Source organism: Marmota flaviventris, chromosome 5, assembly GCF_047511675.1.
Source record: "Marmota flaviventris isolate mMarFla1 chromosome 5, mMarFla1.hap1, whole genome shotgun sequence".
NCBI lineage: Eukaryota > Metazoa > Chordata > Mammalia > Rodentia > Sciuridae > Marmota > Marmota flaviventris.
Window position 1 is genome coordinate 143,916,230 of NC_092502.1, and position 16,308 is coordinate 143,932,537.

At 33.9% G+C, this 16,308-nt stretch overlaps 1 long non-coding RNA gene across 4 annotated transcripts in view; it reads left to right on the plus strand.

The window, feature by feature from the left end:
• Positions 1-16,308, plus strand: part of LOC139705798 (uncharacterized) — a 69,248-nt gene that overhangs the window by 15,555 nt on the left and 37,385 nt on the right. For 3 of the 4 annotated variants that reach the window (XR_011707640.1, XR_011707641.1, XR_011707639.1), the window contains exon 2: positions 9,550-9,650. This is a non-coding gene — a long non-coding RNA (uncharacterized lncRNA). Of the gene's footprint in view, positions 1-9,549; positions 9,651-10,233; positions 10,441-16,308 lie in introns of all 4 variants that reach the window. The other variant, XR_011707638.1, reaches the window with a different exon arrangement.

The following is a 16,308-nucleotide window of genomic DNA, read 5'->3' on the forward strand; positions in this document are numbered from 1 at the left end:
TATAGTATGGATGAATAACTTTATATATTTCTTCCAGGAACAGTTGTCTGAGAAATACGGCTCTGAGAAATAGCTGTAATTTGTCAACATTATTATATCTTCATCTCTATAATTCTAACAAACAATTAAGGCTGAAATATATATATGATGGTTGTTGCAAATTACTATTGGCATTGCTCTCCCCCAATTTAATAATATCACTATCTTAGATTTGTATAATTGCTTTGTCAGTTTTTTTGATGCTGTGACAAAAAGGCCCCACAGGCACAATTAGAGGAGGAAAAGTTTATTTGGCTCACAGTTTCAGAAGTTTCAGTCTATACACTGCTCCATAGCTCTGGTCCCAAGGTAAGGCAGAACATCAGGGAAGAAGAATATGGTAAAGGTAAGCAGCTCAGGACAAGGCAATTCGGAAGCACAGAGAGTTCAGCTCACCAAAAAACTCCAAAGGCATGCCCCCTGTAACCCACCTCCTCCAGCCACACCCTACTTGCATACAGTTTCTGCCCAACTAATTCATATCAGTGGATTAATGCACCCATTAGGTCAAAGCTCTCATAACCCAATCATTTCACTTCTAAATTTCTTGCATTGTTTTCCACATGAGGCTTTTGGGGATACCATATCTTTAATCAATAACAATAATATCTTAATTTTTTAAAATACATATAGGTTTTACTTCATTCTTATTTACCAATAATAGTATAAAATAGGAAAGACTGAATTATTCCTATTTTATTGTTCCTACTTGACCATTGCATAAAGAGATTAAATAAAATCTCAAATAAAATTTCAAGGTTATTTGGGGAAAAAACAAAACAAAACAGAAACACCTGCATTCCAGTGTTATATCTTACTTCTGATTCCCCAGGCAAGCCAAGACTTGTTCTAACACCACAATAACAGCAAAATCTATCCCTTCCATCTCCCAGGAAGATGGCTATGCTATAATCAATGAATTGTATATTTGAAATAAATCTAGTTAAGATACAAGACTAGATTGTTTTGCCAATATCTAATGTAACGAATAAAGAGGCTAACATTTAGGGAATGCCTAAAGAAACTACTTTTTTTCTTTTTCTTTTTCTTTTTAGTACCAGGGATTGAACCCAGGAAGCCTTAACCACTGAGCAACATCCCCAGTCCTTTTGTTAGTTTTTATTTTGAGACATGGTCTCCCTGAATTGCTTAGGGCCCTCACTAAATTGCTGAGGTTGGCTTTGAACTGGCAATCCTCCTGCTGCCTCAATCACCCAAGCCACTGGGATTACAGAGATGTGTCACAGCTCCCAGCTAGAAACTACCTTCTTATTTTACTGTAAAACTAAAGTTGAGTACATAGGTAATGACAGAGTTAAAACAGTATTTCCTTCAAGCTCATCCAAACTTGGAATACTGAGTTTTGTCACAGTAGCATAACAGATGAGTTGCTTCTGAAATTGCTGGTTGACAGGTTGCTGTGACAGGAAGTAGAAATGTTATTCCTAATTTCTAAAAATAATATTTTAAAAACCTACATTTCTTTAAAAGCATACACCACAACAAAGAGGTCACAATTGTTAGTATTTGACTTCAGATATCTCTTGATGAAAAAGAATTAACCATTTTTGTGAGGTTTTTAAAGAACTTTCACCCTTATTTCTACGCAGGAATCAAATTTTGCAGAGGGATTTTTTTAAAGCCTCTTTAATCTCCTTCTTCATGTGAATTCCTAGTCCTTCCTCTACACATCTGCCCAGATTCACTAAAGGGCAATGTTAAGTAAAAGCAGTTAAATTCAGTACACACAAGTCCTTACTACTTCTAACAAAATTAAAAAAAGAAATATTTTCAAGTTCTTTTAATGTTCATGTCTACCAAAACAAATACAACCTAAAGAAAAAGGCACTTCCATATACCTAATAAAACTCTTTCAGAACCAAGACTTAAGTTCTTTGATCTTAAACTTAGTTTGTGCTCTTCTTTTTAGTTAATCTGATTTTCTTGAGTGTTTTTTATTTGGTTATTTGGGGAAAAAAACAAAACAAAACAGAAACACCTGCATTCCAGTCTTATATCTTACTTCTGATTCCCCAGAAGTGTTTTTATTTTTTATTGATTCAATTAGACAATTTCTTCCCAAAATACAGCTTTTTACAATTTCAACAGGAGACTGGGGAAGAGTGGAGTGGGGGAGGCAGGAAGCAAAATATGACAACATATGCTACAAAAATTGGAAGAAGTTTCAGTACAAAATTTTTGAAGAAATCAATGAAAGGCAAAGCTTTTCAGAAGATTCTATGACCTGCTCTTTAGATATCGGCTAAGCTCCTTATCTTTATTTAACCATTAAACTGATCTCCAGAACTTACCCAGTGCAATCAGTTGTATTAATATGTTGATCTGGAATGATTAGGGATTAAACTACCTCTTCCACTTCCTTGCCTATAAACTACATTTTTAAAAATTCAGATTTAAAAATTCATAAAATCTCCTACTCATAAATGACTTAAAATTTGTCTGTAAAATATTATTATTTTTTAAAGTTTTTGAATGAAGTAGAAAAAGGCACTTAATCATCAGATGTTTCTTCACTCAGCAGAAGAATATATGACATGAAACAAAGCAGTTTACATATACAAACCTACTTTTAAAGGTAAGTTCCTTTTGGAAGGAACAGCCAAGAGTGGATGCAACTCTTAACCATAATCCTCTTCAAAGGAAACCACTCCAAGTGGAATCACAGCATTAAACTTTTACAGATCATGCAGTACAATGACTAATTCAAGGATTTACGACCTCAAAGGAACAACCAAGAAATTCTGGATTACTCTTCTTTTTTCAGTGCTGGGAATTGAACCCAGGGCCTCGTGTATGCTAATCAAGACTGTAACACCGAGCCACATCCAGACTTTACTTTTCTCACAGACATTTAAAAGATAAATTTAGGTGAGTCAATTCATAATAATCTTTAGTTTTGATAACTGTGAAAAGTCAAAATGATTAAAACCTAGAGCAATAAGATAATTATTTGTATTTGAGGAAGACATAATAGACAACAAAACATAAGTAGAGCAAATATAAAACTATTTCAATTAAACTCTTTTATCATTTCATTGCTTAGTGAGAAGGTGAAAAACCCTGACCCAAGGAACCTAAATATACCTTGCCACACCTTGCTCTATAGACAAGATGCCCATGATTTCATTCAGCAAGCAAAAAATAAAATGCACAGAATGGTCTTAAATTGTATAGCTAAAAACAAAAAGTCAACTACTTTTATTTTTTTAAGATTTTAAAATTTTACATATTCATTTATTGTGTGTGTGTGTGTGTGTGTGTGTGTGTGGAGGGTGCGGGTTTCTTGGGATTGAAGCCAGGGCCTTGTGCATACATACTAAGAACACACTTTACCACTCACCTTCACTTTCAGCCAATTCATTTTTAAAAATGTAGTATGAATTATACTCAAGTGCACAAATTTAAGTATAAATTTAAGTATAAAATAATGACTTGTTGCATTTATTCATTGACTATATTCAGTATATATTCTGATTCCTATACCAATATCAACATATAGAACATTTTTAACAGCATTACAGCAAGTCTTGATATCTCCCTCAAAACATACAATGTATAGCCAATAAATCTTCCAAAGATTAATTGCTTTTATAAATTAAGAAGATTCTAGAGTAAATGTAGAAAGAACCAGGTCTCAATTCAAGTTTTCTAAGTAACTGTAATGTGGTAAACTCTACTTGACCTCTTCCAAGAAAGAGATGAAGAATCTTATTATTTATTACACTGTGCTACTGCACTCTGCTAAGCATAGTGGCAATTAAATCAGATTGATTGGTCAATTTTGAATGTTAAAGTTGATTTTAAAGGAAACTAATAGTTATCTAGAAGACTCTAGAGGAGGACATGCATACAAGGGATCCAATGAAAGGAGATAACTGCATAACACAGTGAGAGGACTCTATTTGCCTCAGGTAAAGGATTCAGGCAGGAGGCAGCAAAAGCTAAGCTGCAGAGGTAAGAAGAGAGCAGTCGTGGGGGTATGAAAGAAAAAAATTAACTTCATCCTAGCCATTAATAAGGAACCACAGCTTGAGCCCAGGAATGGCATCATCAAATACCTATTATAAGAAAGATCACAGAGTGGAGGATCACAGGGTTAGTCATTGAAGAAGTGCTACAGGTAAAGGCAAGAGGACTTTACAGTAATCTGGGCTAAGGTGGATGGGATATTGTGAATCTTAATAGCCATAGCAATGGGGGCATGAAAATGAAGTAGTTAACTAGAAAGATATCTAAGAGGTAAAATTGCAGGGCCTAAAGACTAGAAGTGGGAATCTAGTAGCTGCTGGAGTTTCTGGCTTGGGCAATGGAGTACCCTGCAAGGGGATAAGGCACACTTTTCATTACCTTTGTAGGAACAGGACAAATGCAATTTTGGATAGAGAACATTACAAACACTATCAAATAGAAATGTCTAAAAGGCATTTGGCTAATAATAGCTAATACTTAATACCTACCATATACTATCTAAAGAATCACAGTATAGGAAACAAGCAGGGATTCACAAATTTAGTGAATTCGTATTGGGACCCATAAAGAAGCATGTTTTACAATGCCTGTGAAGAACCTCATTTTGAAAGAATGCACTATGAAAAAGGTTACCATGCCTAAATATCTCTAGAATAAAGATAGATATGTGGAGATTTTTTAAGTTTTGCAAAGCTTCTTTGAAAAGAAAGGGTCTGGAATTCATTTACATTTGGCAAAGTATAACTTTCTAAGAACCAAAAACTAGTAGGAAAGGTCTTTGGACACTAAGTGATTCTTACCCAACTCTAACTTGATGAAATGTCAAAATGAATATGAAACACATGGATTAAAATATGTGAGGCATGTTTAAGGGAAGAGACAGGCACTTGACAACACTGCCTGGGGAGTTTTAATGTAACCCAGGGTACTACAAGATGTTTGACAAATCCAAATCATAATGGCTCCTCTGTTTTCTAAAGGGCATATTTTCCTTCAAACCATGTGGGTGTTATACTAAGAGAAGCAAGTGTAGGGCAAGAACCTCAGTTTGAATGGTTGAGAGTTGACCTTTCAAATTGTTTGGAAAGGCACTTTTGTTTAATGTACTCCATGTTTTTTTCCAGGTCCTAAAGGGCAGTCATGACATCAAAAGTTTGGTAAAAGGTATATGTGTGTGTACATATCAATCACATGTAAAACCCTAGCCAGTCTGTTGGGCTGCTTCTAGAGGGTACTGTGCTAGATAAATTGAATACTCTGACTCTCTGTTAATTCTCTCCCTTAGTTCCTTTTTGCCAACTTTGTATCTTAAAGTCCAAGAATAATCTATTTTCCATTACTAAGAATGTGTCCTGTCCTGTCCTGAATAAAACACATTTTTTAAAATTTTTGCAACATCAGTTTTTTTGAGAACAACTGAGGACAGAAATTCCAATTAAGACTCATAAATTAAGGAATGGTCCTAAGGGAATATTAACAAATAAGAAACCTTCTGTTTGTCGTTCATTATTTTTCAATTATGTCTAGAAAAATAAGGCAAATGCAAATAACCAAGAAAAATTAAAATGGATAATTATTACTAGGACAACAAATATCCTGGTGATTTGAACAGCTCATACTATTGCAAGGATTTATTTAACATTAGATTGTACTCTTCTCAAAACAGAGATTCCTATATTTCATATCCTACAAACATCTTTAATGTACTTATATATGTCCACTTATTATGCAATTAATCTTTCCTGATTATCTTGGTACAAAAAATTATTTTAACATGCCAAGGAGGAGCTCCCCACACAAGGGGAAATTTTCTTTGCTTTTCAAAGAGAAAAAAAACAACAAGTTCTATCAATACATCTCTCCTAATTTAACTGATTTGCAAATTTGCTTCAATGTACAATAGATTTCCTTAAAGTATGACATTCCTATTATTAATATTAATGTATGTATACATAACTAGTTAAACATTTATTAATATTAATTAATGTAAATCTTAAGTGAGACAAATGTCAAGTTCCACATCTTTATGAGTAATAAATTAGCATCCCTCTCTTGTAAAATTATAAACCATAACTTCAGTTACCTTTGAGAATCAGATAAATCAAGGTAGTTGAATCAAAGAGTATTTGTTACTCCTTAAAAGATTCTGACTGTGCCATCACAGAGTTTAAAATTTGTTGGTGGTTGTCCCCTTACCCATTATATTAGGTCCCAGCTACCTAAGTGAAATGAAATCTTTCTATAATCTCACATCTCCTTACTCTCTAACTTCATGTCTCTTAACTCCTCTGCTTTAACTTTAGGCTATAGATTTCCACACTGTTGGCTCCTGATCATATGACGTTTCAACCCTGCTCTATTTTAATGTACACAAGCTCTCACCAACCCCTTCCATTATCATGACCCATCCTTATCTGAATAGTCCAACTCTTCTAACACCTCATTTGGGATGTGTTTCTTAACCTTAAATTCTAACTGTACCAGGATACACATTTGTTTTTGATAGTGTTGTGCTTATCAACTTATTTTACAATTTTGTAATTAATAAGAAATGAAGAAGAGAGAGAAGAGGAAAAAGAAAGAAGAAAGAAGTCTGGAAGGAGGGGAGGTATGGGGAGAGAAAATGGAGTAGGGAAAGAAGAAGGAAGTGATACAATTCAAAGCATGGATCTGGGTTCTTTCTATGTAGTGTTTAAGATGAAGCATATTAACAAAGTTGACCAGGACACTTCAGAAAATTAACATCAAAATCAGGTGGAAAACTAACTTATAATTTTGGTATCCCTTCACTGAATTAAACACAATTCTAACTTCAATTCGCGCCAGTTCTTCTAAATGTTCTTTAAGCAGCAGAGTCTGAATTTTTTAAGGTTTAATTTTGTTTTTAAATGACATATTAAACCACGACTTTAGTCACATTCAAGGATCAGATATCAAGGTAGATGAATCAAGGAGAATTCATCACTCCATAAAAGATTCTGAATGTGTCATCACAGAGCTTTGATGTGATATATGTGATGCTTTCAAATATGTATACATTGGGTCATGATCAAATCAGGGTAATTAATATATCTACCATCTCAAACATTTAGTGATTAATTTTTGCAGTGAAACACTGAAAATTCTCTGTTCAAGTTATTTTGAAATGTACAATACAGTATCATTGACCCCACTGAAAAAAAATACAGTCTTTGTTGAATGGTACTGGGAAAAACTGGATATCCACACATACAAGAATGAGACTAGAACCTTATCTTTCACTATATACAAAAATCAACTCAAAGGGATTAAAATTAAAATGTAGGACCTAAAACTCTGAAACTAATTGGAGAAATCATAGGGGAAATGGTTCATGACATTGGATTAGGAAAGACTTTTTTGGATAATACCCCAGAAGCAAAAGCAACAAAACAAAAATAGACAAATATAAGATTACATCAAAGTAAAAATTTTCTGCAAAGACAAAGATATCAACAGCACAGTAAAGAGGCAGCTTGCAGAATGGGAGAAAATATTAGAAAACTACACATCTGATAGGAGGTTAACATCCAGAAAATATAAAGAAATCAAATAACTCAATAGCAAAGTACAAACAATCTGATTAAAAAACAGACAAAAGACTTGAATAGACTTTTTTTCAAAAGAAGACAAATGACCAACAAATATGAAAAAAATGCTCACTACCACTAATCAGTAGGGAAATATAAATCAAAATCATAATGAGAAATCACTTCACCCCAGTAAGAATGGCTATTATTTTTTTAAAATGCTGGCAAGGATGTAGAGAAAAGGGAACTATTATACACTATTGGTGGGAATGCAATTTAGTACAGCATTATGGAAAATGAAACCACCATATGACCCAGAAATCTCACTACTGGATACCTATTCAAAGGAAATGAAATTAGTATGCTGAAGAAGTTTCTGCATTCTTGTGTTTATTGCACTAGTATTCACAATTGCCAACATAATGGAATCAACCTAAGTGTCCACCAATAAATGAACAGATAAAGAAATATGTGGTATACATGAAGTATATGAGTGTGGATATACACACATAATACTATTTAGCCATAAAAAGATGAAATCCTGTCATTTGTGACAGCATGGATTAATCTGATAATTATATTAACTGAAATAAGACAGACACAGAAAGATAAGTATTGCATGATCTCACCCATACTGGGAATCTAAAACAATCCATCTCATAGAAGTAAAGAGTAGAATAGTGGTTACAAAAGGCTGAATAAGAAAAGGATAAGGAATATAGGAAAAGGTTTGTCAATGGGTTTAAAGTTACATTGCAACAGAACAAATGAACACTGGTATTCTATTGTAGAATAGAGGAGGTACAGATCTAGGATACTGGCAATGCTTCTCAAAGAACAATCAGCAGGACTTAAACAACCAGGACAAATGGATACGAATCTAATTTGCTATTGTGAAAGAAGACAGCCTTGATTGGTATGGAAAATAAACTAATTTATATTATAAAGTTCTCTTCTTATAAAAACCAATAATTTACAGTTGATATTTTATATGTCATTGATTATTGCAGATATGTATGAAATCTAAAGAAGTAGCAGAAACTGGCTATAATTTAAATGGCAATAAGTTCATTAAAAGATAAGAATAACATGAAGCTTTAAGGTTAGTTAAACAAAAGAATCTAATTACTAATCAATCAGGAGGTTATAACCAGGTCTGGCCATAATAATTAACATTTTATAATAGTCTATATATGAGCAGAGAGAGATGTTAAACAAAATTATGGTGAAATAGAAAAAGCCCTAAATTTCATTGTTGGAGAAAACATCATCAAATTGTACAATACCTTACAACAAATTTGAATCTTGTCTGATGCCTCCCTACTAAATGCTGGAACAGAGACATGCAAAACCAAAATATAAGCATTAACTATCAATTGAAAATCAATAATACTTCTATTCAGGAACATTTTTTGACAGATAATTACAGAACAAAACTGCTACCTTCAAGTCATTGGACTAGATATTACATGGTATACAAATATGAAAAACACTTATGTTATGATCTTAATAATTTATATATACTCTGATAGGAAACAAAATACTCAGATGCTCACATGTGTGATATGCTGGGCCCATGTAATCCCTTTCTAAACAGTAATTTATTGTTGATCCATGGAGGCTAACACAAAGAACACACTGAATCCACATACCCATGAGTCTTCAATAGTGGATAGAAAACTGAGATTGAAGTTTGATTTCTGGCTTTCCTATTTATTAGCTAGACAACTTTGGTGATTTCAACTTAAAATATTTCTAAACTGCATCTTCATTTTTACAAAACCAATGAAATAATAATATGATACTAATTCAGAGTATAGATACCTAACAATGATAGCAATAATGCCTAAAATGTATTAAGTGCTTACTACATGCTACATTTTCTACATATTTTAACTCATTTGATCTTCAAAACAACTCTATTACATATATATTATTGACTATTAATTATTAACTACTAATATATTTTCAGCTTTGCTGTTTTTTCCATAAAATGAGGAATAACACCTTGAATACAGAAGCTCCTTCACTGTTGATCATCAAAAGAGAAAAGGACAGTTCTGTGAACTTCAGGTTGGTATCACCATCCCGCAAACCAATCTAGTTAATACTATGATTGGACAAAGTTTGGGAACTCATGGAAAAAACAAAAAATGTAGGAAGTATGTGTGGTTTTATAGTTTCAGGAGGCTTTTATATCAGAGCTAGAATGAATTCTAAAGATGACCTCACTCTATAGTCCTCCAATCTGATGTTACACTGGAAACACCTGAAGATTTCATTTTTTAAAATTTTTTTAGTTGTAGATGGACACAATACCTTTATTTATTTATTTGTATATGGTGCTGACAATCGAACCCAGTGACTCCCACATGCTAGGCAAGTGTTCTACCACTGAGCCACAACACCAACCCCCTGAAGATCTCAGTTTTTAATTTGTTTTTAAACTTAAACCTCAAAAAGTTTGAAAACAATATGACCTTACCCAAATTGACCAGATGTAATTTTGTCAATCTGAGCTTTTTCTTGATTTACTGAATTCTCATTTTTATTCTTATATCATTGTCATTTGTTGAATCATTTTACAGTAAATTTCAGCTGTCATAAACAGAGTGAGTGCTATGGTCTGATACCTATATTCTTCCTTCACATTTAGGATGAAACGATTAACTGTCCCCATTCACTGAAAGTTTTGACAGTGAACAGTTTGTAACAGAATACCCTCCTGGAAATTGTCCTTCACTAGAGAGACTCATCTTGATGAAGGTCACACCCTCTCCTGTCTCCATAATGCTAAATAGTTCTTCTACTTTGTCTTTCCCAACACCGACACTTTTAAAGAACACAGAGTAATTGTTTTATAGTAAGTATGCATCTCAATTTGGGTTTGTTTGATGGATTCCTTAGAATTAAATTTAGTATTTGGTCTTCATGAGTCATGAATTGGTAATATAACCTGTCCTAAATCTGAAAAGTATACAACTAATTTCAAAAGATCTGAAAATTTCTACTCTCTTTAACTGAATCACTTTACATGTAATAGACAATCTTCTACCCCACAATAACCATTATATCAAAGATAAATAGGAGCATAATATAATCTTTTTAAGCATATTTAAAGCAATAATTAGGTACCCAAATTTAAGATCATGCCACCATTGACAATGTATTTAACTAAGGTAACAATTGGGTAAAAGTTATCTTCTCTGATCACTCTTCCCTTCCCTATCTTAAGGATGCCAAGTTTCTTTTCACACTAATTATAAGACAAATTCTGAATTTTGAAATATTGAAACACAGAAGTAACAATATGCTTTTGTGACTGAAACATGTACTAAATAATATATGCATCTTATTTAATATTGCATCTTATTTAACCTTCACAGCAACTCTATAAATCTGTATTAAAAATACTCCATTTTGGTGAAACACTCAGACTTGTGGCTGGTAAGGAATTGTTTTTAAGGATCATATCATAATTGGTAAACCACAGAGTCAGAATTCAAACAGATCTTCTGTTCATTTTATTTTTTTTATTTTTTTCCCAATTGTTCTTATTCTTTATTAGAACATGTGACATAAAGAAAAAAGATTTTAAAATTTTGTTCTTTTTTTCCCTCTGTGTCAGCATCTCCCATCACTTCTTTTTTTTTATTGGTTGTTCAAAACATTACAAAGCTCATGATATATCATCTTTCATACATTTGACTCAATTGGGTTATGAACTCCCATTTTTACCCCAAATACAATTGCAGAATCACATCAGTTACACACTCACATTTTTACATAATGGCATATTAGTGACTGTTGTATTCTGCTACCTTTCCTATCCCCTACTATCCCCCCTCCCATCCCCTCCCATCTTCCCTCTCTACCTCATCTGCTGTTGTTCAATTCTCTCCCTTGTTTCCCTCCCCCTTTCCCCTCACAACCTCTTATATGTAATTTTGTGTAACATTGAGGGTCTCCATTTCCATATGCTTTCCCTTCTCTCTCCCTTTCTCTCCCCCCACTCGTCTCTGTTTAGTGTTAATCTTTTCCTCACGCTCTTCCTCCCTGTTCTGTTCTTAGTTGCTCTCTTTATATCAAAGAAGACATTTGGCATTTGTTTTTTAAGGATTGGCTAGCTTCGCTTAGCATAATCTGTTCTAATGCCATCCATTTCCCTGCAAATTCTATGATTTTGTCATTTTTTAGTGCTGCGTAGTACTCCATTGTGTATAGATGCCACGTTTTTTTATCCATTCATTTATTGAAGGGCATCTTGGTTGGTTCCACAGTCTAGCTATTGTGAATTGTGCCGCTATGATCATTGATGTGGCAGTATCCCTATAGTGAGCTCTTTTAAGATCCTCAGGGAATAGTCCGAGAAGGGCAATAGCTGGGTCAAATGGTGGATCCATTCCCAGCTTTCCCAGGAATCTCCATACTGCTTTCCAAATTGGCCTCACCAATTTGCAGTCCCACCAGCAGTGTACAAGTGTACCCTTTTCCCCACATCCTCGCCAACATTTATTGTTGTTTGACTTCATAATGGCTGCCAATCTTAAAGGAGTGAGATGGTATCTTAGGGTGGTTTTGATTTGCATTTCTCTGACTGCTAGAGATGGTGAGCATTTTTTCATGTACTTGTTGATTGATTGTATGTCCTCCTCTGTGAAGTGTCTGTTCAGGTCCTTGGCCCATTTGTTGATTGGGTTATTTGTTATCTTATTGTTTAATTTTTTGAGTTATTTGTATATTCTGGATATTAGGGCTCTATCTGAAGTGTGAGGGGTAAAAGTTTGTTCCCAGGATGTAGGCTCTCTATTTACCTCTCTTATTGTTTCTTTTGCTGAGAAAAAACTTTTTAGTTTGAGTAAGTCCCATTTGTTGATTCTTGTTATTAACTCTTGGGCTATGGGCGTCCTATTAAGGAATTTGGAGCCCAACCCCACAGTATGTAGATCATAGCCAACTTTTTCTTCTATCAGACACAGTGTCTCTGATTTGATATCTAGCTCCTTGATCCATTTTGAGTTATCTTTTGTGCATGGCGAGAGAAAGGGATTCAGTTTCATTTTGTTGCATATGGATTTCCAATTTTCCCAGCACCATTTGTTGAAGATGCTATCCTTCCTCCATTGCATGCTTTTAGCCCCTTTATCAAATATAAGAAAGTTGTACTTTTGTGGATTGGTTTCTGTGTCCTCTGTTCTGTACCATTGGTCCACCCGCCTGTTTTGGTACCAGTACCATGCTGTTTTTGTTACTATTGCTTTGTAGTACAGTTTGAACTCTTCTATTGCTATAACTCCAGATTCACACTTCCTGCTTAGAATTGCTTTTGCTATTCTGGGTCTTTTGTTTTTCCATATGAATTTCATGATTGCTTTATCTATTTCTATAAGAAATGCCATTGGGATTTTGATTGGATTCGCATTAAACCTGTAGAGAACTTTGGGTAATATCGCCATTTTGATGATGTTAGTTCTGCCTATCCATGAACAGGGTACATTTTTCCATCTTCTAAGATCTTCTTCTATCTCTCTCTTTAGGGTTCTGTAGTTTTCATTGTATAAATCTTTCACCTCTTTTGTTAGGTTGATTCCCAAGTATCTTATTTTCTTTGAGGATATTGTGAATGGAGTGGTTTTCCTCATTTCCATTTCAGAAGTTTTGTTGCTGATATACAGGAATTCCTTTGATTTATGCGTGTTGATTTTATATCCTGCCACTTTGCTGAATTCATTTATTAACTCTAGCAGTTTCTTTGTAGATCCTTTTGGGTCTGTTAAATATATTATCATGTCATCTGCAAATAGCAATAATTTAAGTTCTTCTTTTCCTATTTTTATGCCTTTAATTTCTTTTGTCTGTCTAATTGCTCTGGCTAGTATTTCGAGAACTATGTTGAACAGAAGTGGTAAGAGAGGGCATCCCTGTTGTTCCAGATTTTAGAGGGAATGCCTTTAGTTTTTCTCCATTTAGGATGATGCTAGCCTGAGGTTTAGCATATATAGCTTTTACCATGTTGAGGTAAGTTCCTGTTATCCCTAGTTTTTCTAGTGTTTTGAACATAAAGGGATGCTGTACTTTGTCGAATGCTTTTTCTGCATCTATCGAGATGATCATATGGTTCTTGTCTTTAAGTCTATTGATGTGGTGGATTACATTTATTGATTTCCATATATTGAACCAGCCTTGCATCCCAGGGATGAATCCTACTTGATCATGATGCACAATTTTTTTGATATGCTTTTGTATTCGATTCACCAGGATTTTATTGAGAATTTTTGCATCCAAGTTCATTAGAGATATTGGTCTGTAGTTTTCTTTCTTTGAAGTGTCTTTGTCTGGTTTCGGGATCAGGGTGATGTTGGCCTCATAGAATGAATTTGGAAGAACTCCTTCTTTTTCTATTTCTTGAAATAGCTTGAAAAATATTGGTATTAATTCTTCTTTGAAGGTTTTGTAGAACTCCGCTGTATACCCATCCGGTCCAGGGCTTTTTTTGGTTGGTAGTCTTTTGATGGCTTCTTCTATTTCTTCCTTTGTTATTGGTCTGTTTAAATTGTGTGTGTCTTCCTGACTCAATCTGGGCAGATCGTATGACTTAAGAAATTTATCGATATCTTCATTATCTTCTATTTTATTGGAATATAGGGTTTCAAAATACTTTCTAATTATCTTCTGTATTTCTGTAGTGTCTGTTGTGATATTGCCTTTTTTATCCCGTATGTTAGTAATTTGAGTTCTCTCTCTTCTTCTCTTCGTTAGCATGGCTAAGGGCCTGTCGATCTTATTTATTTTTTCAAAGAACCAACTTTTAGTTTTTTCAATGGTTTTTTTTTTTGTTTCAATTTCGTTGATTTCTGCTCTAATTTTAATTATTTCTTGTCTTCTACTACATTTGCTGTTGTTTTGCTCTTCCTTTTCTAGGTTTTTGAGGTGTAGTGTGAGTTCATTTATTTGTCGTTTTTTTCTTTTTTTGAGGAAAGAACTCCAAGAAATGAATTTCCCTCTTAAAACTGCTTTCATTGTGTCCCATAGATTCCGGTATGTTGTGTCTGTATTGTCATTTGTCTCTAAGAATTTTTTTATCTCCTCCTTTATGTCTTCTGTAACCCATTGATCATTCAGTAACATATTGTTCATTTTCCATGTGATGTAGGATTTTTCCTTCCTTCTTTTATTATTGATTTCCAGTTTCATTCCATTATGATCAGATATGATGCATGGTATTATCTCCACACCTTTATATTTACTAAGAGTTGCCCTATGGCATAATATATGGTCTATCTTTGAGTAGGATCCATGTGCTACTGAGAAGAACGCGTATCCACTTGATGATGGTTGATATATTCTATATATGTTGGTTAAGTCTAGGTTATTTATTGTGCTATTGAGTTCTATAGTTTCTTTATTCAGCTTTTGTCTAGAGGATCTGTCTAATGGTGAGAGCGGTGTGTTGAAGTCACCCATAATTATTGTGTTGTAGTCTATTTGACTCTTGAACTTGAGGAGAGTTTGCTTTATGAACATTGCAGCACCACTGTTTGGTGCATACAAATTGATAATTGTTATGTTTTGTTGGTGGATGGTTCCTTTTAACAGTATATAGTGTCCTTCTTTATCCCTTTTGATTAACTTAGGTTTGAAGTTGATTTTATTCGATATGAGTATGGCCACTCCTGCTTGCTTCCGAGGGCCATGTGAGTGGTATGATTTTTTCCAACCTTTTACCTTCAGCCTGTGTAACTCTTTTCCTATCATATGAGTCTCCTGAAGGCAGCATATTGTTGGATTTGTTTTTTTGATCCAGTTTACTAGCCTATGTTTCTTGATAGGTGAGTTTAGGCCATTAATATTTAAGGTTACAATTGAAATATGATTTGTACTTCCAGTCATGTTTATTTATTTATTTATTTTAGTTTGGCTAGTTTTTACTTTTTGGTTATTTTCCTCCACCTTTACTGAGATACCTCCCACTGTTAGTTTTGGGCACTATTTTTCAATTCCTCTTCTTGTAGTATTTTGCTCAAAATGCTTTGCAGTGCTGGTTTTCTGGCTGCGAATTCTTTTAGCTTTTGTTTATCGTGGAAGATTTTAATTTCATTGTCAAATCTGAAGCTTAATTTTGCTGGATACAGTATTCTTGGTTGGAATCCATTATTTTTCAGCGTTTGAAATACATTGTTCCAGGATCTTCTCGCTTTCAAAGTCTGTGATGAAAAATCAGTCGTTAACCTAATTGGTTTACCCCTGAATGTAATCTGCCTCCTTTGTCTCGTAGCTTTTAATATTCTCTCCTTGTTCTGTATGTTGGCTATCTTCATAATTATATGTCTTGGAGTTGGTCTATTACGGTTTTGAATGTTTGGGGTCCTGTAGGCTTCCAGGATTTGGCAATCCATTCCATCTTTTATCTCTGGGAAGTTTTCTAGAATTATTTCATTTAATAGGTTGTCCATTCCTTTGGTTTGATTCTCTATGCCTTCTTCTATCCTGATGACTCTCAAATTTGGTTTTTTTATGACATCCCATATCTCTTGAATAGATTGCTCGTGGGATTTAAGCATCTTTTCTGTGTTGACTATATTCTTTTCAAGTTGATAAACTTTGTCTTCATTATCTGATGTTCTGACTTCTACTTGATCTAGTCTATTTGTAATATTGTCGTTTGAGTTTTTAATTTGGTTTATAGTTTCCTGCATTTCTAGGATTACTGTTTGATATTTTTTTAAGATCT